This window comes from Cygnus olor, chromosome 1 (assembly GCF_009769625.2).
Source record: "Cygnus olor isolate bCygOlo1 chromosome 1, bCygOlo1.pri.v2, whole genome shotgun sequence".
In the NCBI taxonomy this organism is placed as follows: Eukaryota; Metazoa; Chordata; class Aves; order Anseriformes; family Anatidae; genus Cygnus; species Cygnus olor.
The window spans coordinates 110,783,572-110,810,935 of record NC_049169.1 but is presented as its reverse complement, the minus strand read 5'-3'; the positions used below and the strand labels follow the sequence as shown (position 1 = coordinate 110,810,935).

General features: G+C 49.0%; 1 protein-coding gene across 6 annotated transcripts in view; it reads left to right on the top strand.

Moving 5' to 3' along the window:
- Positions 1-27,364, top strand: part of TIAM1 (TIAM Rac1 associated GEF 1) — a 176,693-nt gene that overhangs the window by 11,290 nt on the left and 138,039 nt on the right. Inside the window, exon 2 of one of the 6 annotated variants that reach the window (XM_040576841.1) lies at positions 16,795-17,099. The exons of the other annotated variants lie outside the window; for them this stretch is intronic. The gene's annotated coding sequence lies outside the window, so the exon portion shown is untranslated. The remainder of the gene's footprint in view (positions 1-16,794; positions 17,100-27,364) is intronic. 6 annotated transcript variants of the gene reach the window in all.

Here is a 27,364-nt window from a genome sequence, read left to right as displayed (position 1 = left end):
AGCTGCAGGGATGCTGTCTGCATCTACGGCAGCTGCTGAACGCACGTCCTGGGCTAGTGCAAGGGGGGAAGAATGGTGGAAATGTAGATGCAGCATAATGTCTGCAACAGGCAGAAGTCTCCCATTAGGGCTGGGGGCTGTCTTGCTAAAAGCGTGCACGCCCTCTCTCAAGCAGAAGCTGCAAATTATGTTTTGTTCTTTTCAAGGGTTTCTAAGGAAGCAGTAAGAGTCATCAAGCATTTTGAATGTTACCTGGGGATGTTGCCCTGTCCGAAATCAGAATGTTTTTTTTTCCAGCATTAGCACGTTTGTAATCTGATCCGTGATGCTAAGCATCTCTTTGTGTCACTACATTGTTTTTTTGGTCTCTGCTGTCAGTAGTACTTTGGTGTCGAAACTGCTCCCATTTGAAAGCTGAGCCAAAAATTGCTTTGAGCTGAAACTGCAGGAAGAGAGGACTGGGTTTGCAGTCCGTAGGAGTTAGTGAGAGAAGACTGATGCCTTAATTGTACCAGTTTGGCAAGCGCAAAGCAACAGGAGAAGACTAGGATTGGTAAGACTGAGCTGCGTGGAGGGGATGGGGCAGCAGCTTGTGGCACGGGCAGAAGCCACGTGGATTTGCCGTCTTGTGTTGCTCCTGCAGCGCTCCATTGACTCTCCTGGAGGCCCGGGTGCTGGAGGCTGGTTATATCCCGAGCTGCAGAGGGTCAGCGTACCCCAGCGTGGGCACGTGTGTGTTTAGGAGATGCGGAGAACATCTGCGCTTGATTTGTTGTTTGTTTGTTTGCTTTCCCGTAGGCCTACTTGGTCTTTGCGAAAAGGATGAACTTAATCACCAGCGCTTTAGCGTTAGCTTTGAGTGCGTCATTAGCCAGGTTTTCAGGTATGAAGAAGACCTTTGTTTCTGTAGTGGTTCTGGAAATAAGTCAGCTGCTGGGGAGACGAGAAGGTAGCAGGCACCTTCACCCAGCTTGGGTTGGCAACTCGGGCTTTCTCCTCATGGTGGACAGAAAGAACAAGCTGTTCCAGGGTGACGATCGATCTTCCGTTTTACAGAAAATAGGAAAAAACAATCAAGTTTTCCCCTTCTAATATATATGTGCACTTAGTCTCCCGTTTGTACTACCTAGTTATTTACTGAAACGCAGCCTTAACCTGAATAATATCTGAGGGATGTACCACCATGCTTCTACGTGCCACTTTTCCATTTCCCACTCTTCCTCCTCTTGCCATGGTCACAGACCCGCAGTGCGCGCGGGAAGCCGTGGGAGGCTCCGGAGCACGCACGCCGAGCCTGGCAAAGCCTGCTGCCTGTTCCCACTCGTGCGAGGTGCCCACTAGTGCCTCCTCAATAACCGGGGTACGCAGGAGTGTTTATCCCATCAAAGTGCCTGATGCAAATGTGCCATCTTCTCCTGACACATCCTTCCTTCCTTCCTTCCCCCGAGTACTTTAAAGGAGCTCGAGGCGGTGGGAGGAATTACATGCGAAACAACCTTTATCTTCCTGAGAGAAGGTGTCTGAACCTGTTTGTACTTCAGGGGCAGATCCTATGCCTTCTTTTATCCCCGCGAAAGACCAGCTTTTCTGCTTTTTGTTTGCAGGATGCTCTGGGCTTGGTGGTGTCACAAGCCATGCAAAGCAGGAAGACGCCAGAAATAAATGAAGGGAGAGGGAAGTGTGTGGGCTGTTGGTTTACGTATTTTTTTTTCCTTCCCTCCAGTTGACTCTGGTGAGTAAATAAATCTCTGATCTGTAGCAGAATCTGGCCACTAACTGCTTGCCTGATGAATTTGGATCTACATGAGATTTGAGGGTAACGTGTCGGGGAAGCTCACTCGCTTCTCACCCTCCCATCCCGTGGGCCGGGGGGAGCACCTGGGGGTGCCCCAGGAGCACGGGTGCTCCGGCAAGGCTGTGGGGTGCCCTGACCTGCTGCCTGCCCGTTGCACCGGTTGACACCGCGGAAAGGACACGCTGACACATCCAGGGCAGGTTTTCTAGGGGTGGGAGGGATGTTTTTTCTGTAAGTAACTGCTAAGCTGTTTGCAGCCTCGTTTTAGCAGGAGGCGCTCTCCGCCCTCCTGACTGTACCCCGTCTGCTAATTGATTTTCTTCCTGCCTGGGTTTCTTGGTGCATGTTCCTTTCCCTCCCAACCTTTAGATCCCTGTTTAAGAAAATGGATACTTTTTCCCATCCTCTCTTGCCAAGTGCTGAAAGCTGAATGCTGCTGGAATTGCCTCTCTTTCTCGAGGCACTGAAGGTGACCGCGTTTCTAAAAGAATTAGGAGGTGCCAGGATCTGCTCTGTCTCCCGGAGCAAGCAGAGCATATTTCTCACACGCACTACCACGTATTTCAGGCCTGGGATGATAGTTGCTGCTGTTTGGACTGGGCGGCCTGCTGAGTTGGAAGCTTTGGCTGAGTCCATAGACCCTAATGCTTCAGTGGGGACCCGCTCATCCTGGCCGATACCAGCTCCAAGCTGAAGCCACGTTGTGCAGCGCCCTGAAACGAGCCCTGGCTTCGCGTGAGTGGGCAGGACAGCTGATATCACCAGAGCTCCACCAGCTTGCCAGCAGAACTTAATCTGCCCTTAAATCTCCTCTTTCAAGTGGGATGTAACGGTGTCACTCATCCATGGATGCTTTCCTTCCAAGTTCCTTCCTTAATGCCGGGTGGATTGCTTCCACCCTTCTGAGCTTTTGAAGAGATTGAATCAATTTCTCTTCTTTTGTTAACCTCTGCCAATGTTTCCTGTATTTGAAATGCTGTTTCTCCTAGCTGAGATTAAAATGTTGAATTTCCCGTTGCCATTTAGCTTGAAAACACCCTGCGTTCCAGGGGCTGCAGGCGTGCAGCGTTGCCAGAGGAGGCTTGGTGCCCGAGCACCTGTAGGCTCTGTCGTAGAGAAAGCGTTTAAATGCAAAGGGGGGTATTTTTGTGCAACGTCTTAAAGAGTAAGGTTAAAGAAATCTTTAGCAGAATTGAGATGCTGGTAGCCAGCCATCCACCTATGTGAGTAAAGCAGCAGTGATGTCAAAGGAATAATCAGATCCTGGGTTTCTCCCTTTAAGGTCCTCAAGGGTTTGTTTTAGCATTTGGGGCTGGTTTAATCTCTCTTTCTCGTTATCAGAGGCCTGCTGCCGCTTACAGCTCTGTTTGTACTCTGGTTGTAATACCTGCTTCCACTCCAGAAGCCTAAAGTAAACCTGCTGCTGCTTTGGTCAAGTAGCCTCTTCAGTTGTTTTTCGGGAGTTGAATGTAAGCTGGCATACCCTCGGTGGGTGTTTGCGTTAACGAGGGCACAGGGCGTTTCAGAGTTTCAAGCAAACTAGCCCCTGTGTCATACTTAACACGCAGAAATATAGGAAAAATAAAAATAAAAACCCCGAGGTATCTAAACATGAGGTTGTGAGGATCACAGGATGCTGCTGCCCCAAGCTTCAGTCTCGTCGCTGGTGGGCCTGGGGAATGACCCTGCCGGGGGCTGCGAGATCACCAGGTGCTGTGTGCCCAGGGGCCTTGTCCAGAGAAGGACGTGAGTTTGTCTTGTCCTGCCGTGTGTTGGCGATGCAACTGGTGGTCACTTCGGTTCTGAAAAGCTGGTTTTGGAAGGAGAGCGTGTTAAAACAGCTAATTAAGTATAAACTTAGGCTTGTCTGTGTGAGGCTAGCCAGCCTAGCTGTAATAGGATTGTTCTGGCTCATTTTAATTGTGCTGATCTAACTTCTATGCATGCTTTAATGCAAGGCAGCGTTTAGGAGTGGACTTCTCTCTGAAACCTGCCGTCAGACCAAGCTGCTGCGACATCTGAACGCTTCCTTGGTGCCTGGTGGCCTCGAGACCCGCCGGCAGCAGTGAGCGATCCGGGTAGGAGAGAACATCGCTGCTGCTCGCTCTTACAGCCCTTGCTGCTTGTGCCGTGGATCTGAATGTCTCTACGCTGCAGATGGCCCGCGTCAGGAGTAACAATAAAAGTCTTTTAACAAATATTTATGTCGGGAGCTACTCATGCGTACAGTATTTATGTATTTATTTCACTCAGCATTAGGAGCAGAAGAGTTGAACACTCAGATGAGTAGGGGAAACCCTGAACGAAGACTGCTGGTGTGCATTCATCACAGTGGTCTTAAGTAAATCTTATGCGATTGTGGAACCAGTTTATTTTGTTTTCTCCCTGGGACCTCTCCTTCATTCCGGATGTTTCCTTTTAGCAAAGAATTAATAGATCTTACATAGCATCTGAAGAATATTTTTAAGCAGCAGGTTGCTCTTTTCTTTTTTCGTATTGAATTAGTTTGTGCAGAAATAGCAGGGTGCATCTTTGGTGCGTTTTCTTGTTGTTGCTCTGTTTTGCATCTCTCTTGCAGCTTCATGGAATTACTATTTCCCTACCCTCCTAGGGAGCACAAATTCCCTACAGGAGCGATCCAGGTGCTAGGAGAACCCTGACTGCGCTCAGCGTTCATGGTGAGACCTGAACCTCTCCACGCTGCTGAACCTTTGTAGGGCTAGGGAGGAGGTTGTCCTAACTTTCAAATTCCTATGCTATGAGGCAGGAGATCAGTACTTGTTCCTAAATCATGACCAAAAAAAAAAAAGGCAGAAAAGGCTTCTAGCGTTGTTGCTGGAGAAGCCTCCTGGTTCTGTAACCGGCATCGCCGTGTGATGGACCAGTGTCTCCAACTGAGCTGCAGCTGGAGCGGCCAAAACCCGCCCTTGCTTCTCTTTGCCACGCTTCCTCTTTGGCTGTAACCTCAGCATTAAAGACCCACAGACGACTCCCAGCCACCCCTGTCCCCGGTATCCCCTTCCCCTCTCCGTGCTCCAGGCAGTTTTCCCTGAGGGGCCTGGGGCAGCGGCTTGCTGGATGCTCCGCTCTGCCCCTCGCCTCCCCGCGCGATAACCCTGTCAGCGCTGGAGTCTGAAAGTCTCGCTCGGCGACTTAATCGGTCACCGGGGGAGCACCTGCCTTTCTCTCCTGCTCCTGCTCGGCAGCAGCCCAAAATGTGAGTTTGCACAGGGGCTGAGGGGGGGAGGCGGCTGTGCAATGAAGACTGACGCCGGCAGAAGGTGAGTTGTGGGTGTCGGGTCACCAGGAGAAGGTGAGGGCATCCCCAAGTGGAAGGGCGAAGGTGTGGGCTATGGCTCTAGCTGGGGAAAGAGAGGCCAATATATCTGCTGTTCTCTTTCTTCTGTTTGGTTGGTTTTGTTTTTTTTCTTCCCTTTGGGGTTTACAGCAAGCTTTTGATAAAATGGAGTCACGAACTGGAGGAGGAAAAAAAAAAAATCAAACCAGCCATCCTCTACCTCTGAACCCTTTACTGTGAAAATATTTGACTTTAATGGCTTGGTTTAAGCCTTGGTTTCTGAATTCCTTTTAAATCACATGTATTGCTGGAACTGGTTTGCAATATTTATAGAGTTTTGCCACTGAATTCGCTGCGTGAGGGAGGGAATTCCTCTCTTTTTGCACTGTGGATGAATTACTGTGAGATTGCTTCTCCTTTTTATGGAAGACGGCTTGCTTCAAAAGGCTAAAAATATAAATTCTCTATCTTATACTTGACTGGAGTGGGTAATACTGCTAAAAAATTAATGGAATGAAATAGCCTGGATGGCGATTTCTCTTCTGATGTGAAGTTTCACGTTCTTTTTTTCCTTCTTAATTGCCTGGTGAGCTTTCTTCTTAGCTATCCATATATCTGTCTAATTTTTCTGTTTTGTTTATGCCCAATTCCCATGGATTGTGGTGCTCGGAGTTGGGTTAGCGACGTGCTAACCAACGTCCAGTGCTGGCGTCGCTTTCAGCGATCGGACTCGTCCAGTTGCTGACGCATTTAACGCAGCTCTGCGCGTTGGATGCTTGTGCTGATAACCTCAGGCAGTTTGGGGTGCTTCAGCTATGCAGAAACGGAGCTGAAATAAAAAGGGCTTTCTTTTTGTTTTTCCCAGGCAGCAGTGAGGACGGGGCAGAGAGAGATTTTGCTCTGCAACAGCATTTTATCGCTCTGCAACAGTGTTTATTTCCCATGGGCAAAACGAAGCCATAGGTACCTTTCACATTGCAAAAAAACATTAATTACTTAACACATTCTTCTCCTTGGCTGAACCCTGTCTTAAAAGCCCGGGTATGGCATTTTTTCCGTAGCTTGGATTTGTTTGTGTGTGAGATCAGTATTAGATAATTAAAACAAACACGTTTTCCAGCAAAATACTTTCCCTTAAATAAGTGCTGTCTATAGCAGGGTAAAAATATGTAATTAGTGTCTTTCTTGGGTTCTTTTTCTTCTTTGAAGCGTTTTTGTACGCTGTACCTAATTGGGAATTTCCAATATTATTCTGTGTAATTGTTTTGTGGTCGACGTCTGCTCTGTTTGGGAAGGCTCATTAGAGAGAGAAGTGCTTGATCCCCAGATGAAGAGTGATATTTATGAGGTGTGATGCGCTCTTGATTCGGTCAGGGTGGTTTGCAGAACGTGTTTTTGCTTCTTTGGGTCCTGTTGCTGACAAAAGTGATACTGATGAGGAAATTGCGTTTTTCCTGCCTCCCATACCTGAGCACTTCATGCATGCACTAGAAGTGGTAGGTTGTTTGGGTTTGGGCTTTCTGGTTTTAAAGGCCGCTGGTTCTGCCTTGGTCCCCTTCCTTCTGCAGGACCCGATCCGAAGCTGGGTGCAGGTATTTGGATGGCAGCACTGCTGCTGCATCCAGACCGAGCAGAGAGCTCAGTGGGTCACTGAGCAAATGGGAGCCCACGTGGCTGGGATTACCAGGTTTTAAACAGAACAACAAATGTGCAAACACACTCTGGGCGGTCTGCATGTCACTTGCTTCCTGCATGTCTCGAAGGCTTGTGCTGCGTCGTGGCAGGTTGCAGGACTGCAAGGCTCGTCCAGGAGCAGCTGCGCTGGTCACCAGTCCCATTGTCAGGTCTGTAGGTTTATGCACCGGGAATGGAAGGTGAGGAGGTGTTTTGCGGGAGTGGGGCCATATTTAGCCTTAGTGGCTGTGACTCTTGGGGTTTTCAAGTATAGAAATGTGTACAGACAAGACCAGCACTGCCGTTGTTGGAGGGGCTTCTTGCTTTTCTCAGTGTCGCAATGGCATTGATACGAGGTACACCTGATGAGGTATGCCCTCAGCTGTTCCCTCTTTTCATGTTTGTCTCCTCATTTTATAGTGTCTCGATGCTGGCACCAATCTGAGCCACCTCAGGAATAAAATCATGTAGCTGAATCCAACTGGAAACAGGGAGCTTCGTTCAGTTTCGCTGTGGTCACCAGGCTCGCTGGAGCCGCATCATGTTAGAGATGCAGAGATAAGCTCCTTTGGTTATAGCACTGAAATACCAGCCGCCGGCCTGCTGAGCTTTGGGCATCTGCTTAACTCTTATACTCAAAATGTATAAATATAGACCCCGCGTAACTATATAAAGCCAAGCGTGTGCCTTGCCCTCTGCAGGACCTAAACTCTCAGAGGCAGTGGGGAATAGCTTGAAATGAAGTGGAGGAAGTAACTGTGTTCTCATTGTACCTAGTGAGTATGTTACAAAGAAGCAAACCACGGGTTTTAAAAACTGACTCTTCCAAAATAGTTGTGTTTTTGGCGCTCAGTTGTGTACCTCTGCCATGTGTGTGTGTCTGTAGGCACTTTGGAAGCGCTAGCCTCTGAACTGTACTTACGGAGCAGCTCCCCATCTGGGGCTGACCCGGGATCCTGCAGAGCTGAAGGCACCAATTAAACAGCCTGCGAGACGTGGATCCTTAATTGGGGTTTCTCATCCCCCGTGCGTCAGCGGCAGAAGGGGACGTACCAGTTGGTTGGAGCCGCAAAGACAGCGGGTTCGCGGAGATGGGCGCACGAGGGAGAGAGACCAGACGGAGCAGTTCTTCCTGTTCCTGCTATCCACGTTCCCGATCTTCTCAGAGCCTGCTCTTTCAGCAGCAAACAACCTGTGCTGTTACTTTGCCCGGTGGTTTTGCCTTGGCAAGTGAGGAGCTGAGCCCGAGGAGCTCCTGTGGGGTACCGGGGAGCCTCGCCCTCTTCCCTCTGTGTCAGGGAAAGCCGTGCCTCCTGTTGGCACGGGCACCGTCCCAGCCCTGCTGCCTTCAGCCAGGTGTGAGGGTGCTCGGGGGCAAGAAAGCAGCCCTGAATCTCCCCTGTAGTCCGTGCATCGCTAGGTCTGGCTGTGCAGAATCAGAGGTCTCGTGTATTAACCTTTTCTCCATCACTTAATTTCAACACGGCCATTACCCTTTCTGCAATCTGCCTGCCTGGCCGGGTACGCTAATGTCTTGGGACACGTCTGTTTGCCAGTCTCTCTGTGTTACTGTTTACTGCCTCTCTCCCCAGCGCAGTGTCAGCCTAAATATCCCTTTGCAATCAGGCAAAGCAGTAGCTCAGGATAAGGGAGGAAGATCCTTCTACTCTTCTTCCAGATTTTAATGCTAACTGCGTCAGTGGGCTGTCAGGGATGGGGAGAGGTTGCCTCTGAAACTGTCATCGTCCCCATCGCTGGTTCAGATGCTGCTTTGCCATCGAAACAAAAAGCAGAAAAGCTTTCCAGAGTTTTTTCCTTTCAGTTAATGAGAAGATGTTCATGGCTGCAGTTTGTGTTGCAGTACCCACAGCGGGGCTGTGCTGGAAACGCAAGGCTGAGTTCGGTGGTTGATTCGGTGGCGTTGATCTGTAGCTCGCTCATCCCTTCTCCCTCCCTGACTTGCAGCCCCTCGAGTGAATTACGCCTTGTGTTCAGCGCGGGACCATCTGTTTCCCTGTATGTTCTCTCTCTTGCTGCATCCTGATTCAAATGGAAAGGTGAGTCGCTGTACATGTGACGAGAAGCGGCTCTCCTGTGCTTCAACCAACCTCTTCTCCAGCAGAGGAGCCAAGTGAGAAAGAAACGCTGGGTTTTTAGCTGTCTTACAAATGTGCCTGTAATGCAAGGGTCACAGGGGTTACTGAGAACAGAGGTACAGAGCTGAGCTCTGGGATTAATTTGGCACCTTGGATGCAAAGCTTTCTTGGGACCGGACTGAGCAGCTCATCAAAGACGCTGAAATTTGTACTGTGACCTAAAGGTGCTGCTAGATAACCCCCACCCCCACATCTCCTCCTGATTCACGCAGAGCAGAGAGCTGTTGCCATTGCCTCGTTTTTTCTGCACTATCTCATTTTACACCGTAAATGATAATTTCATTTCCACATTTACAGACCTTAATTAATTATGGATAAAAATCATTTGTATGAATCTTATAGCTGAAGATGATGGATTAACGGCTCCCTGCAAACGTGAGGCTGCTTGACCAGGAGGGATTCAGCAGGAGAGTAGCCATGCCAGCTCTCCAGCTCTGTGCCACGGGGTAGGAAGAGAGGAGGATGAGGATGACGAGGGTTTCTGTCCCCTGGCATCCTGGGAAAGCAGCACTGGGAGTTTAAACTTACCTGGCTGCGTATGGGGCGTGAGATGGAGAGGATGAGGAAAGTGCTGTTGACTGTATGGTGAGGTGTTCAGGGAGCTGGTGCGCTGGAAAGCACTGCAGGTAGGGATGACTTTGCCCAATGGTGGCTTCCTTACCCCAAATCCCCGAGCTGCGTGGTGCAGGGACATCCCAGGCTGCAGAAGCAGGGTCCAGGACATGCGGTGGGGTGGGAGGAGGAGCTGTCACCTTAGGCTAAGGGAAGACTTTGCCTGGCCCGAGGCATCTGGAGTTCGAAGCGTTTCTGTCCCATGGGGAATGTTCTCTGCAGCGGTTGTTTTTATTGCATTTGATGAAGCAAGACTGGTTCCAAATTAATGTTGTTCCTTGAGACTTAGAGGCTCGGTCTTCTCATCCCGGTATCTTCAAAACTCCAGCGGTCTCGGCAGACATCTCCGACCTAGGCGTGAGGTCGGTTGCTGGCTGCCTGCGGGCATCGATCACTGAACAACTGCAACACCTATTGGGTGCTACTGGAGTAACTCTCTTCCTCCAAGGAGCATTTTGCATTTCGGAGCTCTTTACAGCTCCCTTTTCTCTTTTGTTGATGTTCTGCAGAGACTGGGGGCCCTAAAATTCCTTCTGCCACCCGCCTGCTGGCTCACGAGCAGCAGCGCCCGCGTGGTGCCCGTCCTGCTCTCCCGGCCCACTCTCAGGCCGGGTGGAGAGCCGAGTGCAGGTTTTGTACTCGAGACACTTTGAGGACCAAGAGGGGATTGTTTTCTTTTCCAAGAAGCTATGCTTGCAGAAGTGAGCAGAGAGCCATCCAGCTCCTAGCAGTTTTATTTGGCACCTTCTCCTACTCAGTCGTCTCTAGCTCACTCCGCAGAGCTGGTGGGAATGTTATTTTTTCAATTGTAGCCACCTTCTTGGAGCCACCAGTTTTGTGTTCCTGGCTTGTCACCTCCCCGTGCGCCGTGGGTATTTTATCTCCAGCTAGCGATCCCGCCGGGCCACGCCGTGCCCCTGGATGCGGAGCGGCGCTAGCGCGGCGTTGCGCAAGGTCTGCCTGTCTGGAGGGCAGATTGCCATAACCTAGCTTCGGTATTTTTTCATGAAACAATACTCAGCTTCAGGGGTCAGCTGGAGGTGATGGTATCGTGTTGCTTGGAGTGACTGATGAGGCAGTGACAAAGCTGTAAGCCGCGTAGCTTGGGTTAGTATCACCCGGCGCGATAAACAGCTCGCTCGGGCCCGAGAGTAGCAGCAAAGGCAAGCTGGGTTCAGGTTTTAAGTCCTTTATAACAAACCATCAAAAACAGCCTAAACGCAAGTGTTCAAATTGCTCTTGGGGCCCCGGTTTTGTATGATTTCTTCATGCTTGATCGTTTCTTTCCCCAGCTAGCAATCCTACTACAGCAGTTCTTCCACGAGGTTATAAGGCAGAGCCCGAGTGAACCAAGTGCCGAGTCTTTGCAGAGGTGAGCGTGGCAGCCGATGCTTTGTGGTGCGCAGGAGGGTCACAGGACTTGCCCTGGCCCTCCTCTGCAAAATACAGCTCACGTTGCTCTTTGAACCATCTCCTTTACTCCTAAAACACTGGCAGCGTGGCCCCGTCTACTTTTGGTGAAAGCAAAAATTTGCCAAGGTAAGAGGGAGGCACAAGCTGGAGGCCTCTGCTGCTTTTGTGTGCCTTTACACCAGTACTTGCTGGGTTAGGTTGGTCTTAATTTTTAATTTTTTATTTTTAATAAGGCATATCTGCATGAATGTATAGAAAGGATATAGTTACGAAAACAAGACGTGTTCAGCTACTCGAGCATCCACTCTGGCACAGAGCCACAGCCTCCCTTACCGAATTGATCGGGTGCCTTGTGAACCTAATCATAGAGGTCCAATTTACACCGGTAGGTTGGATATTAAAAAAGGTGGGGGGAGAGGGCAGAAAAAGCAGAACTCTGGCGGTTTCCTGTCTGCGTGTTCCTCCCTAATCCTGTAACTTTTCCAGTTCCTTGACAATTAACGTGGCTGTTCAGTCGTGCTTCTATTTAAATCTGTAGTGTTTTTATGACCGATTGCTACAGGACGAACCCCAAGTTTCTGTAATAATAATACACCGCAGCGGTTGCTAATGAGATGGTGAAAATACCAAAACGAGGAGGACATAATTCTCTGAGATGACAGAGCACAGTAAATGTTGCTCTTTATTTGAGGTGTTTTTCAAAAAAAAAAAAAAAAAAAAAAAGGCAAATAGGGAGAAAAATAGAGCTGAATTTTGTGCAAGAGCTGGATGGGGTGCAACATTCGCCATCCTCTCTGTGCTGCCCCTTTCCCACCCAGGCTGTCTTGCCAGAAGGACACAGTCCCAGGGCTGTGAGGTCCCCATGAGCTCTGGGAAGAGTGGCAGCCCCTTGGACACGAAAACGCATTACAGGGAGCAGCTGAAATAATTCATCTGGCCCCGTTTCAGTGCCAGGCAGCGAGTGCATGCCAGCTGGGAGCACGTGTCCGCCCCAATGGGGACAGCGAAGGGATGCGGGGCTCCTGCGTGCACCGACCAGGGAGGTGAGAAGGATTGGGGCTGCAGCCCCAAGCGTGCAGGAAACCGGACTTTTGAGTATTTCTGACCTCTGCTTGCTTGCTTGTTTCCAGGCTGGGTTTGAACTGGGTTGTGGTGGCTGGTAGCCAGGTAAAGTGGCGGTGCTTGGGCCGGGCGGGAGCGGGAGGCGATGAATTCTGCCACTCAGGGGCTGCAGCCCTACACGGGCTCCCTGAACGGCTGTCGGTACGTAGCCAGGCCACGTTTTTGGGCAAGGTGTTAGGGAGAGCTGTGGCTGAGCCTCGCTTGCTTCCTACGTGCACACCTCCGTCTCAGCTCTGCCTGTGGTAGCCTCACTACTCACTTTGTTGACTTTTGGCCATTTCTAAACTAGCTTTAAAAAGTATCTGGAGCAAAAATGGGTTGCTTAGCAACTCACTCCAGCCTGGGACCGCCGGAGAATGGGTCAGTGATTAACAATTATGTACAATCAAGGTTAAAAATGCAGGGCAGTCTGCAACGCTGCTGCTCTGACGACTGGGATATTTCAGCGTTACGATGCTGGCATTGATGGCAGCGGTAAGCAAATGTGTACTAGTTGTCCTTCTGCCCTCACCAACGGGATGACTCGAGACTTCAGTTGTATGAAATTGGGCTGAAGTCTCTTTTCTTTACCAGCGTATTACAAAGAAGGATTAAACGGCCATCGGCTCAGTAACGTAGGCATGATTTGTATTGCACGTGTAGTTCTTCCCAAGGCTCGGGGCCTTCCCCTGGCCGTACAAATTCCCACATGGGTGGAAAGGGATCTATATGAGAGTGGAAAACGTGGAGCCCAGCCACGGAGCAGAAGTGCGGGGAGGGAAGGTGGCTTTCTGCTTCTGGTCACCGCACTGAATGCTCATGTACCCTTCCTCCAGCCAAGGAAGCAACAAATGGCACGCGAGCTTGATGAATATGTTTTGCTGAGCCTTATTTTGGCAACATGAGCCTTTTCCTAAGTCCTCGGTGGTGCTTTGCTTTCTGGAGGAAGGAATCCTCGGCAGCTTTTTCTTCTTTCACACAGTAAGAAAGGAGGTGGCTCGGCTGTGGTTTCATTTACCCCAATAAATGTCCCAGTGCTTATCGGTTCTGCAGGTACGTGTAGTGAGAATATCAATCACTGAAGCAGCACTCCATCTCTTAGATGTTTTTATAACTCTGGCAATGAAATCAACCTTGTTTTGCCAAGTCATTTACTTTCATTGTCTAATCAATTTCTAAGGGTTCTTGCTTATTTGCTTTTTGTTTAATTAACCCTTCTTTTCAGCCTTGTCCCACCCCAGTTGTTATGCCAGGCTTGAGGAATAAAGATCAACTGATAGTGCTTCTTCATCTTGTCCCAGGAAGGGCTGAATCCCGGGAACCTTTACCGAGGGTGATTTCTATTCCTGAGGATTAATCTTCAATCACTGCCTGAAGCTGAAGAAGTCATGGGCAAGTGGGAGGCCTTTTCCTTCATTCCCTTGACCCTTTTTCCTGCTTTCTCCGAACAGGCTTATTTACTGCCAACTTAAATATCTATATATTTATTCTTAAAAGCCCCTTTTCAGACTAACATTACTCATCAGCTAACTCACCTGCCATCTCTGGTCAAGGAGAAAAATCACCTTAATGTCCCTTTCCACAAGAGTAAGTGGATGTCTTAATGAATGCTTTCCTGTCCCTTTTAATCGTTAAACACACTTCACCATCATCGGCTCTTTATGGCTTCTCTCTGCCAAGCACAGGGCAAAGTGGTGAAATCCGTACTTGAGATTTTTGCAGACGCTTTTAGGCGGCATTAAGGATCATTAATATGCAGAGCAAAGCCGCACAACAGTCCTCAGTTTGCGAGGGTAGGAAATGGTGTCTGTCATCTCTTGCCGGGGCTGCAGGATAACCGTAGGTCAGCAGAAAGCAGCTGCTGGGAGTGGAGCTGGGCAAGGATTCCTCCTCCTAACCCCGGCTCTCTCCGCAGCGGTGTTGGTCACCGTGCCCCGCTTCGGGGGCTGGTTCTGTTTGGACGTGCTCGCTGAAAGCAGCAGGCTGTTCGTGGGCAAAAGGGAGGGTGGGGAACGTAAGGCAGGGTGAGTTCTGGTAGGCTTGCAGATGAAAGCCGGCTCGACGCATTCCTGCGTTGAAGCTTTATAATCTCATCGTTCCTGCGCCTGCACAGCAGGGGCTGAACCAGCGTGCAGTTATTTACATACAGGGAGCATTAAGCAGCCACCTCTTTAAACCAGATGTGAACATGAAATCTAACAACCGCTGCTGAGTATCGGGCATCTGCGAACGAGGAGAGGAAAAATACAGCAGAAAGAAACGTAATGAAAAACTGTTGCTGCAAGAAGTAGCCGTGACATCGGCGTATTATTTCCCTGTACTGGAGTGAAAACGTGGCCCCGTAAATCTGCGTCCTCTTTCTTGCCTCTTGAATTAACACTAACGCTGGGACTCCTGCGACTGCGTTGCCTGGGCTGTGATGCTGCCGGCCATGTCACCATGGGCATCTCGGGTTCGGCGTCATTCCTGTGGATACCCAACAGCTCCCCTGGCTGTCTGGGTGTTTTAGCTTTGAGATTGGTGAGAGAGCTGAGGCCCATCAGCGGTTTTTCCTTTATTTTTCTGGAGAAAAACATGTAGAGGGGCATCGTTTTTGGAGAAATCTATGCAATCTCTGTCATCTGAAGTGAATGCATGCAGAGATTTCCCTCAAATACTGTTTATTTCTGGTTTCTTTACCTTGGTTGCTTAGTTTCTTGCAAATATGCTGCCTACCCTCTTGTCCTTAATGGCACACATGCATATTTTGATCCAGGCAGATCTAGGTACAGTGGTCTCAGCACGCAGGTCAGACGCAGAGGTGGTGGGTGCAACTGAGAGGGTCCTGCTAGATGGTCAGCTGAAGCCCTGGGTTGCTGGACTCCTATGTGGTGCTGGTGATGGCAAGCCTGAGAAGAGTAGCTTTTGATGATTTTTAGGGTAAGAGGAGACGCTAATTTCTGTGATTTGGGGGGATAAGAAAGTGAGTTGCTATCACAGAACTAAAATGCCGTTTCCTTTCTGCGGCCGTTAGCAAATACTGTCTTTTGCATCTCTCTCTCATCTTTGTAACTCCAGGATTTCTGTGCTCTGAAGGGAGGCAGAGGAAAATGTGGCTGGTGGTAGGCTTAAGAATTGTCTCGTTCTTAAATCCCCGCTATTTTTAAGTAGGATTTTAGAAATCGACTGTATTTTAATTTGGTTTGTCAAAGTACAATTACTGCAAATGAGGTAAGAAACGAATTTAAATACAGCAAGTGTAGTGGAGGATCCAATTTTCAGAAATCAGTAGAAATATAATTGGAGTCATTAAGTGCTGACTTCAGTAATTAAGAGTCAGCTTTTGACGTTTCAGGCTTTCGTTGCTAATTGCCCATGGAGAGGATTGGGAAAATACTTTGTTCCCTGCAAAATCAGTGGCTCTCCGGCCTGGGCTTCAGGCGCTGGGTGCCTGCGTTGGGCAGCCTGTCTTGCTATCAGGGTTTGATCTTGGATCGCAGGTCTGATAAAATAATTGCGTCTCTCTCTGGTCTTAAAATGCTCTGAAAGTTTTTCATAAGAGGGATCAGTGGTGGGAGAAGTGCATCCTCGTCATTTCTTGTTCGTGAAACTCTTAAGAAGTCAGATGTTACACATTTTTAACTCCAGCAGTTCAGCCAAGATGCTCAGCACTCTTTTGTTATGATAATGGAAAATCCATAAAAAGCCGAACGTGCTTTTTATGATGATAGTTATCATCATCTAAAGCCAGCCTTATGCTTACTGTCCTATTAAAAATGCTAATTTTCCAGAACAATGGCACACACAAAGCTTTTTTCTTTCATTCTGCTTTTATTTTTTTCCAGAAACCCGGATAATGCCATAGCTTGGGCCTCCAGCATGGAAACCGATGTGATAGTTGTCACGCTCTTTCACACCCACAAACAAATCCATCGGTGCCTGAGATCTCTTGCTCCGTCTTTTCGTTTGTAATCGCCTTACGGCCCAGCCGAGGCCAGAACTCAGCTAGGAGGTTGCTTAAAACACGTTCTTAAAACTTGTGTCGCGCTCATACCCTCACTGTCTGTGGCAGGGCAGGCGCGAAGGCGCTGCCTCGTCCTCCCCACACCCTGCTCACAGCTGCGGATTAGGAGAGTAATGAGGATACGCTTTGCTCTGTACATAATTCATTCCCCCTGTTTTTTTATTCTCCCCCATTTCCTTTTGTTTTAGTTCTTTAGGCGGCCTGTGCTGCTGCCTAATTGGATTACCAACTCACTTGCTGACTGCGGGCCGTACAGAATTGGGAGCGGTCCCCGAGGCTTTGCAGTTTGGGGAGCTGACGGGGGCTGGCAGCCTGCTGAGCTGCTGCGTTCCCGCGGGACCTCAGCAGAAAATGGCATTTCCGTCAGAATCATCTAATGGCCGCCTAAAGGAGCTGATCCGTGCTCTGGTTTCACCTGGCTTTTGAGCTCGGGGAGGGGAGGGGGAAATGCTTTGTGTGGAAGCGTGCCGTGCGGTGACCGGTCTCCAGCCGGTGCTGGCCATGCTCTGGAGAACGCATCCAAACGTGGAGCCGTGAGTGCAGTTCAGGTGTTTGCACGTGGGAGATGAACAGCCCTTAAAAAGTGTGCTCTGGGTCTTAAACAAAACACCTCTTTGCAGTTTCCATGGTAAGCCCTCCTTCATAATTGAGTAACAGTCGTAAATGGTTACATAAAACACAAGCCGCATGCCACATCGGAGCTGAAGGCTGCACGCGTCAGCTCTGTTTGCTTGTCCTGCAGGGGAGTGCGCCGGCATCTCGCGGCTCGCAGCGTCGGCCGTGCACATCCTGCTGCCGGAGCCCCAGTCCCCGGGGAGCCTCCTCGTGCTCGTCCCAGAGCCCCTGCAAGACTCCTCTCTCTCCAGGTCCCTCTGATAAGGAGAAGGCAGCGAGAGGAACGAAAGGTGTTAGTGGGACTACATGGAGGGAAACTCAGAGCCTCTGCTTTCAAGGTACCTCTGTGCAAGTAGTACTGTCAAACTCTCCGGAGCTGCTGTGTTCACCTAGAAGTTGTTAGAGCTGTGGGAAGTGAGAGAACTTGCCAGGGTGAGTACAAATGCTGTGTCAGACCTTGTTTTTAAAAGTTATTATTTTTTTTTAAGTTACTGATGTATTTTCAAGGAAAAAAAAAACAAACTCTAATTCTGGGAGAGCAACGTCTGTGCTGTGCCAGCTCTTAGACTTCGCCGGTTTAAGTGTGTACTGTTTTTTTTTATTTCCTGTTTCTATGCCTCCTTAGATATTCAGATCTGAGTCTTGCTTGCTTAAAATCTGTCACACGGCCCCAGCAGCTGTATAAAAACCCTGACTTGGAAAACCCCAGGTGTGATAAAGCCTCGAGGCTTTGAAGCTTGAAGCCCAGCAGCGCTGCATTCCTGCCGGTGGAGCTCCCTGCGGGGAGGGGGTCTCATCCCCTGGGCGAGAGGATGCTCCTCTCTCGTCCCCAGTGCGTGCACCTTCAAGACCCTTATCACCACCCGTGGGTGTGCTGAAGTGTGTGTGTGCCCTGTGTCCCTGCCTTCACGTGCCCTTTGTGTTGAGCTGGGAGCATACCCGGGGGCGTCGTGCCGCCTTGGAAAGGCTGCATGCGACAGGTGACTTGCGGGCCCTGCTTCGCTTTTTCTCCGCTCCCTTCACAGCTCTGATCGGCAGGCAGCGGTCGCGGCTGCTCCCCCAGCCCCGTGCAGCAGTGAGCCCGCGCCGATTGCTGCGCATATGGCGTGTGAAATCACCCGGCACGGCAGCACCATGAGCTCGAGTGGCACGGCAGGCCCAACTCTGAGGTTCCTCCTCTCCTCCAGAGGGAGGGGGCGTGAGGTTTTGGTTCTTTTGCTCCTTTGAGTCGTATGGAGGGGCGAGGCAGGGGTGCAGGGGAGGTGACAACAGAGCTGTCACCTTTGCTTTGCTTTCTCCTCTCCGTGCGGTTCGTCCCCATCACCAAAGGCCGGACCAGAAGCTCAAGCATTGCGCTCGGATGAAGGATTTTGGGGTTTTACTCAAGGCTGTCACCAGCCTCCCTTTGGGCAAGCAGGAGCCTTGCTGCACCCGTGCTCTGGTAAGGTGAAGGCTGCTCTTGGTGGCCACCTGGCCCAGGAATGGGGTGCAAGCAAGAGGTTTGCAGCCTTGGGGGAATGCCTGGGCCCCCACCCCTCCTCTGCAGGGAGAGGAGGATGAGCGGCGTTGGCTCCATCCACGGCTCCATCCACCCGTGCCCCTCTCGCTGCTCTCTCGGCCCAGCAGTGGCTGTTGGGGTGGTGGTGGAGCACCAGGGCTGTTTGGGGGCTCTCGGGGGCATCGCTGTGTTGGCTCCTGGCCTGCAAGCGTGGAGGCCTCGCTTGTTTCTGATGGAAGCCGAAGCCCTGCCAAGAAGGCTGCTGTGTGCCTTCCTGTCCTCGGAGGATGCTCCTGGCCCCAGATGTGTCGGGGGGCCTTTCTTCTTTCTTCCCTCTTTCTTTTCTGCTTTTCCCTAGGGTCTTTGTTAACCGCGAAGCCGTTAATGTGGAATGAAGGCATGGAAACTTCGTATTGTAGCAATTAATCAGCCCTCCCTAATATTTTCCAGTTGTAGATTGCCAGTGCTAACAGGTACGTGCTGTTGCAGCCGAGCAGCTGATCCTGCCAGCAGCCGATGGCGTGTGGTTGGTTACCGCGTCACGGGGAGCCGGAGCGCGCCCCTGCCCAAGCGGAGCGCTGTGATTAGTTTAACAGAGAGTTTCCAGTTAGTAGCTAAACGTGTTTTTACTAGATTTACCTTTCCATCCCATACTTAAGCTAAAACTAGAAGAGAAAAGGTGTGACGTCGTCACGGGACAGCCAGGGTGAGTTTCTAGGCTTTGGCTCAGTCCCTGCAGCGCGTGACAGCTGCTCCGTGAAGTCCTGCTTGATTTCGGTAGGCGTAGGATTATTTAGGCTGTGGGCAATATGCACACAGATCTCCTTGTCAATAATTTATATTTTAAAAAAAAAAAAAGGTGAACAATTGTCCCTTTGACAACGATTTGTTGCAGAGACGTGAGACTTCCAGCCCTCTGGCATCACCACGAACCCAAGGAGGGGGTTTGAGCGCCGGGTGTTGGTCCAGGCTGTCCCCCCCAACGTGACTCGTCCAGCGTGGTGAGCACAGAGAGGTGCCGTTCCCTTCTGCCCCGTATCTGCTGGATGTAGCTGGCTGGGGTGTTTGATTAAAATGTTTCGTGGAGGGAGATAAAGGAGAAGCTAAGCGCGTTTCCTACCCTAGATTTAGAGAGTCACTTAAGGGAGCGCACTCGGATGAATAAGGGCAGGGGCGAATTGCAGGCGGCGCTTACTGCGCTCATCTGGGGATTTCAGCCCTGTAGTTTGTGGCGTGAAAGCTGTGCTTTTCTTGACGAAACGGCAATAAAAGCCGACAAGCCTAAAGACCCAGATTAATTTAGAAACTCTGCAGCGGGGGAGGTGGGCTGGAAGCAGCAGTGCGGTGACTCAGCCTGACCTCTCCGTAAACTCCTCCAAAAACACGGGAGCTGCCCGAGCCGTGGTCGGACCGCGGGGTCCCCCGGGACGTGGTGGGTCTGTGCCGGGCTGCGGCGGCGCTCCTCAAGTAGCGGTGCCAGGATCCATCCCGAAAGCGCCGAGCAGCGCGCGGGTGCCGTTTTGCAACGCGTAGCAACGCTTTTGTGCAACCTGGAGAAGTTGGCTGGCGCTTGTACGCACTCTGTGACGCGGATCGGTGGCTATTATAAAGGATTTAATTATCCCAATGACCCACGGGAACAGCAGGAACAGGCCTGTTCACGTCGAGCCACCGTAGCGTGCGTGGTTATTTCGTTTCCCTCTGTCCTCCTCCCTCCTCTCCAGCAGACAGCTACAAAGTGAAAGATGATCCCTGTATTCCTCGTTCCCAGGCTGGTGTATGTGATGGTTCCTGTGATCTTTGTTTATATAGGTCTAAGGTAGATTAAAGCTCCCTTTACAATTACAGTGCCTGTCGGGAGGCTGGGTAAGCCTGTGTGTGTGCATCTCCCCGAAAACGCTTCAGACCTCCTGGTACCTTCCAGCCTTCCCCAACCTTACATTTGTGCAGCTGTTGGCTTTGTATAGCCACGAAGGCCCCTGCTCGAGGAGCATTTTAACCATTTACACGGTCTGTTAAAGCTGCAGGCAGATCCCCTCCGAACATTCATCAACCTGTACTCCCTTCAGTGGCAAATCCTCTTTCGAGAAGGTGTTTGGTTTCTTAGCAGCATTTGTGCATACGTTTTTTTCTTTATGATCTTTAGGTGTCAGTGGCATTCATGCTCCATTTTTCAAAACAGAGTTACTCAGAAGCACTCTCCTCTGTAGCATTACATAAAATGAACAAGACTGTTTCTTACCTTGCTGCACGTGTGTGCCCACATGCATGGTGTGGACCTTACCGGGTTTGAGTAGCATTTCTGGAGCACTGCGGAAACTCAGGAGCGCCTCGCTTCTGTGCTTTGCCTCCACGTACTGCAGGTGACCCTGCTGGAGTTTGCACTGCAGAATACGCTGTGGATATGTGGAATTAGCAGCTGTATGTGCCTATATAGGAAGATCCCTCCTATAAAGCAGTCCCATTTGAGGGGGTCATTGGGACGTGGCTGGAAGAGCACAAAATCTCGTGTGTGTTGCTGCGTTTGATAAGGATTTGAAGACAGCTGCAGTTTGAGCCCTGAATAGTTGGGCTAGTTCCTTATCTTTTCTTACCATGGCTTTCCATCCAGTGAGAGTTAATTTGCCATTTCCTGAGCGAAAGAACAAAAGGAGGACTGCTGTTACAGCCCTGGGCAGCATCGAAGCTCTGCGAGTTCAGTCGAAACGGGGAGGACTTGCTCTCTGGTTTGGTGTGCTGTCCCGACCCGTTCCTTGGAGCCCCGCTTGGAAAGCTTGAGCTGGGGCCGTGTCACCATAGAGGCAGGGACAACCCTTGCGGGGAGTCCCTACGTGACGCACGTATGTGTATGTGAGGGATCTGCAGCCCGCAGGTGAGTGAGTCAGCCCTAACTTTATCTGAAAGCTGCTTTCATGAAGGCAGGGGGTAGAGGATGCACAGAAGGACGAACCGGTGTCTTGGACGTTGCCTGGCCGGTGGTTACTCCAGCGAAGAGGGTTGTGACCCATGGTGACCAGAGGCTCGTGAAGCGTGTCACAGGACTGCAGTGTGGGTGTCTGCCCTGCTGAATGTCAGTGACCCGTGTCAGAGGGTTTTGGTCTCGGTCCTTCTGCGCCCAGCATCACTCCCAGAAGCAGGGCACAGAGTACAGATGTTGGAGTCTGGTGCCTTAATGGGTGTCATTTAGCTCGCGGTCTCTGCGACGCTTACATCTCTCATCAGTTGGAACCTTTTTATTTCAGAAATCAAAATGGAGGAGGAGAACGTGCTAATTTAGTTTTAATGCCAGGTTTTACCGGGAGATATTTGTTACCAGTGAAGTGCACTTAAGTTCTGAATAAATCTTGGAAGGCACATTTCATTTGACTGTATGGCCTAAGTAAGATTATTATATAAGCCTCTTCTCAACAGTATAAAGCCTAATTAAATATTCTCTCTTCTCAGTTGTAAGGGAGATATTATTTTAATTACAGTAGCTTTCTTCTGACACGCAAAGCACTCTTCTATCAAGAAGAGTATGGCAGCTTCCTAAATTTGATATGCATGCTTTCCTATAATCTCGGTTGAGTTCAGTGCAAAGCCGACCAGCAGATATGGCACTAAAATATAAATTATACAACCTTTTCCTGTTTGTGTCATCCAAAGCTGGTGTGTTTTAACATTAGCGTGCAAGTTTCCATTCTTCATTGTTAGTGAAGAAAATGGAAAATATTTTATGACCCCCTCCTCCCTTTGTCCTTGCTTTACCATCTTTGCCATCTGTTAACCTTCAAAAGATTATTTCTAGAGCTAAAAGCTTAGAATTTGGATAGAAAAACTGTTGTGGGCTTTTATAACATGCGTAAGACTATCCAGATGTGTAACAGGTCGATGTGAACTGAGGCTCTGGTAATTTTGAAAATGAGAAGATGACCACGATACAGCTCCTAGAAAACTGATCAATGGGTTATTTGTGGTTTTCTAAACATCTGGAATTATTTCCAGATTTTGCAGGAGATTTAGTGTGCAATTGAGGGCAAATTGCTTCATTTCTGTCTGCCTCATTTACTCCCCTGTGTAAAGACAAATAAAACCGATGGGAGATAGTTGTACGAACAAATGTTTATTGTTCAGTAGTGGTATGGCCTGCATAAGGTACTGCTTAGGTGTAGTTAATCCTGCCTTGGGGCAGCAGGATGCCTTGTACAACCTTCTGAGATTTCTTTCAAGCCTGTGATCTGGGCTCTGTTGGCTCAAAACAACCAGGCGTGTTTCATGGAGGAGCTCAGCTGAGCCTTGATGGAAGCCCTAACCGTGTTTCTGTGTAGTGCGGCATTTCACTTGGCTTCTCACGTTACCCCCAGTTAGTCATGCCTCATCTTAATTTTTCCTCCCCTCCTGAATTGCAAACCAGATTCTGCTTGGCGGATGGTGCGCATCATTACAAGAATTTGCCCTAGCAACCAGATAGATTTCCAAAAATAACTTGCCCATCGTTGCAGAGCATCTCTGAACCTCAGGACGTTAGGCTGCGGTCTCTCCGAGTGGTTGAAGGCTGTCGTTTTGTTTCCAACGGTTGGAGAAAAATAAACCATACCGTGAGTAGACTTGACTTTGTGTGCAGAGTAATGCTATTTGAGACACGAGAAAAATTCCTGCAATGTTTACATGCTGAAGAAAAATGCCTTTGAAGCCAAAATATTTCTTCTGTGTATCCATGTGTATGATTTTATTTACAGCTCATTATCTGAATAGGCATCTGCTCGCTGAGCACCTGATCTTGAAAGAGGTCTAGTGCCCAGGTCGGCCATGCCATGTTTGAAGTTATCTGCCTAAGGGTCTGCTCGTGGACCTCTAGTCCCAGGTACGTGGAGGAGTGGGACAGCCGGTTAAGGAGGTCATTCCTTTCTCGCTATGTGGGTGTATAAGTTTCTGCTGCTATTTCTGTTTGTTTGTTGTTTTGCTAGTCCGGGAAATATTTAAGCTACTTTTGGAGCATGACCATTTTCTTTTCCCTGTCTCTCCAATTTACAAATGGTCCAGATCCAGTGTTTGGGATATCGCTGCGTCTCCCTGGCACTGCAGGAGGATGAGGGTTTATAGAGATGTGTTCAGTTGCTGCCTTCTGTTGTGGCGATGCCGATTGCTGTGGTTAGTTTGTCATTTGCTTTTGGAGGGCGTTCTGCAGTCTGATATCTTGTTGTATTCCCCTTCCCTGCTTATCGGCTTCAGTTCTCAATTTTCTTTCCTCTAGCAGTCTCCTTACTATCCGTTACACTTCATGTATTTTTTTAAGTCCCACTCCTTCAGCTGTTTTTCCTTTTAATCTTAATGCAAACTCAAAATGAGGAATTCTAAACAACTTGGCAACAGCCCTGTGTTTTTTTGCATAACTTTTAATTGCAGTTGTATTGAAAACATAAATTCTCTCTTGTAAAACTTGATTATACCAAAAACGTTCTCACCGTGCTTGGATTTAAAACTGGATTTGCATCAGAGAGAGAGCGAAGGGATGAGCATTGCCTTGGCTGTGGTCAGGGTATTGCTGGGAGGTGGGAGCCCTGATTCATGTTCCTGCTCTGCCTTCCCACCTGGTGGACCTGGTCCTCTCAGGTGGATAACTATTGGGTTGATGGGGCTCTTGGGATTTCTTTTCTCCTTTGAAAACAAAGTTGCATCCCTCATCTGAAAGACTTCCCATTTAAAAAAAATTTTGTAACTCTCGTTTTCTGGTATCAGTTTTGACAGTCACCTCCTTCTGCTGACGGGTAGTTTGCCTGTAGATGTGGAGGGGCACAGCGATTCAAACCTGCAGGTGCAGCTCAATCTGTTAGCCAAAAAAATCAATTAATTTGAGTTTTACAGGAGAACCCGTTGCAATGCTCACTTCAGAGAGAAGAAAAAGCAATCCTAGAATCATTTACGTTGGAAAAGCCCTCTAAGATCATGTAGTCCAACCTTTAACCTAGAACTGCCAAGTCCACCACTAAACCATGTCACTAAGCTCTATATCTGCACGTTTTTTGAAGACCTCCAGGGATGGTGACTCAGCCACTTCCCTGGGCAGCTTGTTCCAATGCCTCACAACCCTTTCAGTGAAGAAGATTTTCCAAATCGCCAACCTAAACTTCTCCTGGCACAACTTAAGGCCATTTCCTCTTATCTTACCACTTGGTGCCTGGGAGAAGAGACCGATCCCCACCTCGCTACAGCCTCCTTTAAGGTAACTGTATAGCACGATAAGGTCTCCTCTGAGCCTTTTTTTCTCCAGACTAAACAACCCCAGTTCCCTCAGCTGCTCCCCACAGGACTTGTGTTCCAGACCCTTCACCAGCTTCGTAGCCCTTCTCTGGACATGCTCCAGGGCCTCAATGTCCTTCTTCTAGTGAGGGGCCCAAAACTGAACACAGCACTCGAGGTGTGACCTCACCAGAGCCGAGTACAGCAGGACATTCACTTCCATAGTCCTGCTGGCCTCGCTATATCTGATACAAGCCAGGATGAATCACGAAATATACTGTGCCAAAATGCTGGGCATGAGGCTCTGTCTGCACTCACAGATCACATTTAGTCTGCAAATTGCCCCCGTCACTGTCTCTGGGGAGCAGCCATGTTTTGGATGGGGAGGGTTTCTCCTGCTTGGGCCTGCTTCTGTGCTCAGGGAAATGGTTCACAAAGTAACGGGGCTGCTCAAACAGCTTAGCCCTCATCTTGAATGAGATGAACAGGTGTGTTCAGTGAAGAAATGAAATATAGGCAAGATGTGCTGGATACCAGCTTCTGTTTAGTGTCATATGAGCCAGTATTGTACTAAATCCATTTTTGACAATGCTGATACCTTTACTCCATGGTAGACTTTGCCAAGGAGGCAGCTTGTTCTCTGGGCACTTTGCTGAGAGGCCTCCTTGGCTTTATCTGATACGAATTGTGAATGTGAATTCCGTGGTGTGAAGGGAGATCAGTGAGGAGCTACATTAAAGGCTTGGGCCAAAGCCCGATGAAGTCAGTGGAAAATTCTTAAGCTGTTGTTGGTGGGCTCTGTATTGTGTCCAGAAAGGTTTAATTTGATTTATGTTGACTACTGTAAATAGCTTCTAGATGATACAAAGAATATTGAGTCTTCTGCTCATTTTTCTCTGAAATGCAAGAGGTCTGGGTCAGAGCAGTGTTTGCTGGTAGGAACTGAGCTGGGGAGACAGATGTGTAGTACTTGAGGACTTGGCTTCCGATTTGATCAAGCTGTACCACACAAGCTTTTCTGACTCTTGTCTTTGCAAAAGTGAAGTGTTCCTTAAATACCAGATGCTTGTTTGTCTAGGTTTATTCCTTCATAATTCAGCTGTGACCTCTTTAAAAAAACATAAAATAAAATTCAGAAGTGAATGAAAACAGTGGTAGGTAATTCAGTATAAATATGTGATGACATGCAAGATGTAGGTTCTCAGGGGCCAGAAGTTACGTAGATTGTTAGTATAGAAAATAGAGAACTGCAAAATTCAAGGGGGTTGCCAGACATTGATTTGCTCGTGTGGATGTGGGAGAGAAGGGACAATCAGATATAATATTTACTCTGAATTGCAGAGAGAGGGCCTTTCATTATCTACATTCTCTAGAGTATTCTATATTCTCCAGCATATTCCTGCCATATGTGTTTAGTTTCCAGAAGTTTATATACATTATCTGCTTTTCGTTCCAAACAATATAACATTTATTACTAGTTTCATGAGTTGTTGTTTCAGGGGGGAAAAAATCTGTACAAGGCTGCCTGTAACTTTGATTTCTGCTCTGGCACCATACCACACGCAATATATACCATCTGCGCTAGAGAGGATGATAAAAAATCTGCCTATCAACCAAGTCACTGAGGAGTTGTCTCAGAGTCACTCACAGCGATGCGGATCGTTTTGAGGAGGGTTACTAATGCTGTGCTGTTGGTGGGTGAGACGGCTTTTATCTGCTAACCCTTCCCCACGCCGTAGCAAGGGATCCCTGGAAAAAGCTCGTGTTTTCAAACCGGATGTGCGCGTCCCTGCTTGCACCTTGCTAATGCCATCGGCAGCCCTGGTGCTGCTCCAGGGTCCCATCCCTCATCTCCTCTGCTGGAAAGATCCCGGTGCTCCCTGCTGCTCCACAGGTGGTGCTGGGGCCAGGATTCGGCCCTGGGGAGTTTACAGAGCCAAGGCCAGGCTGTCCCGTGGAGCTGCGCCATCCCCGTCCTCCGGGATGGGTCCTGGGCGAGGAAGGTGGCGAAGCAGGCAGGGAGAGCAGCGGCACCCGAGCCATTAGACTGCAGGAACGGGGGCAAGGAGAAGAAGAACGGGCACCCACGACGCACGTGCACACAATGTGAAACTGTCCGAAAGGTGCTGGGTAAAGCTGGGGCCTGGGGAGGCAGAGATGGGCATCTTCTTCACTGGAGAGTTTCTAGGGTCCCTTCGCAGCTCCTTTTCCGAGACCTTTTCCGAGACCGGGGAGAGCACGCCAAGAACACAACGGCAAGGAAGTGTTCTGGGACATGGCAGAAGGAAGCTTCTTGATAATAATTTGTTCTGCGTACAGTCTGTGTGCTCGCAGCCTTACGAACGATGGATAAAAAGGCTGGACATAATTATAAATAAATCGAAGATCGCTGCAGTGCTGTAACATTGTTTTCTGTGCTTACCTTCTCTTTTTTGAATTACTCATGCTTGATTGTTACAATTGATTGCAATTGTGAGAGCTAATTTTAGTGGATAAATTTTGTGAGGGAAGCCTGCCAACTGTGTAATGGAAGACAACTACCACCCAGAATTCGATAAAGGGTTTATTTCTCTTGCTTCCTCCAACCAAATGTTAGCAACTGTTTCATGGGCTCAGACATATACATATATGCACACACACATATATATATATATATATATATACATGCACACACACATTATATGTATGGACAGTGTTTGCATTTCTTCTCAAAGAAGAAAATTCAGCCAACCCCCTGTGAAAACAGAACAGCAATTGAGAGAACTGCGATGAGTTTTTAAGAATGAGCTGAATTTAATGCTGATCAGAAAGTGGTCGTTGCCTTAGGTATAGTACAAATACCAAAACCAATTGAGTTCAGTGTTAAACTTTGCATGATGGAAAAGAGGGCAAACAGTGTTCTAACCTTGAGAAAAAAATCCAATATGTTTAGTTTATGAAGTTAAAGATAACCATATGGGTATATAGATCTGGGCCCTTA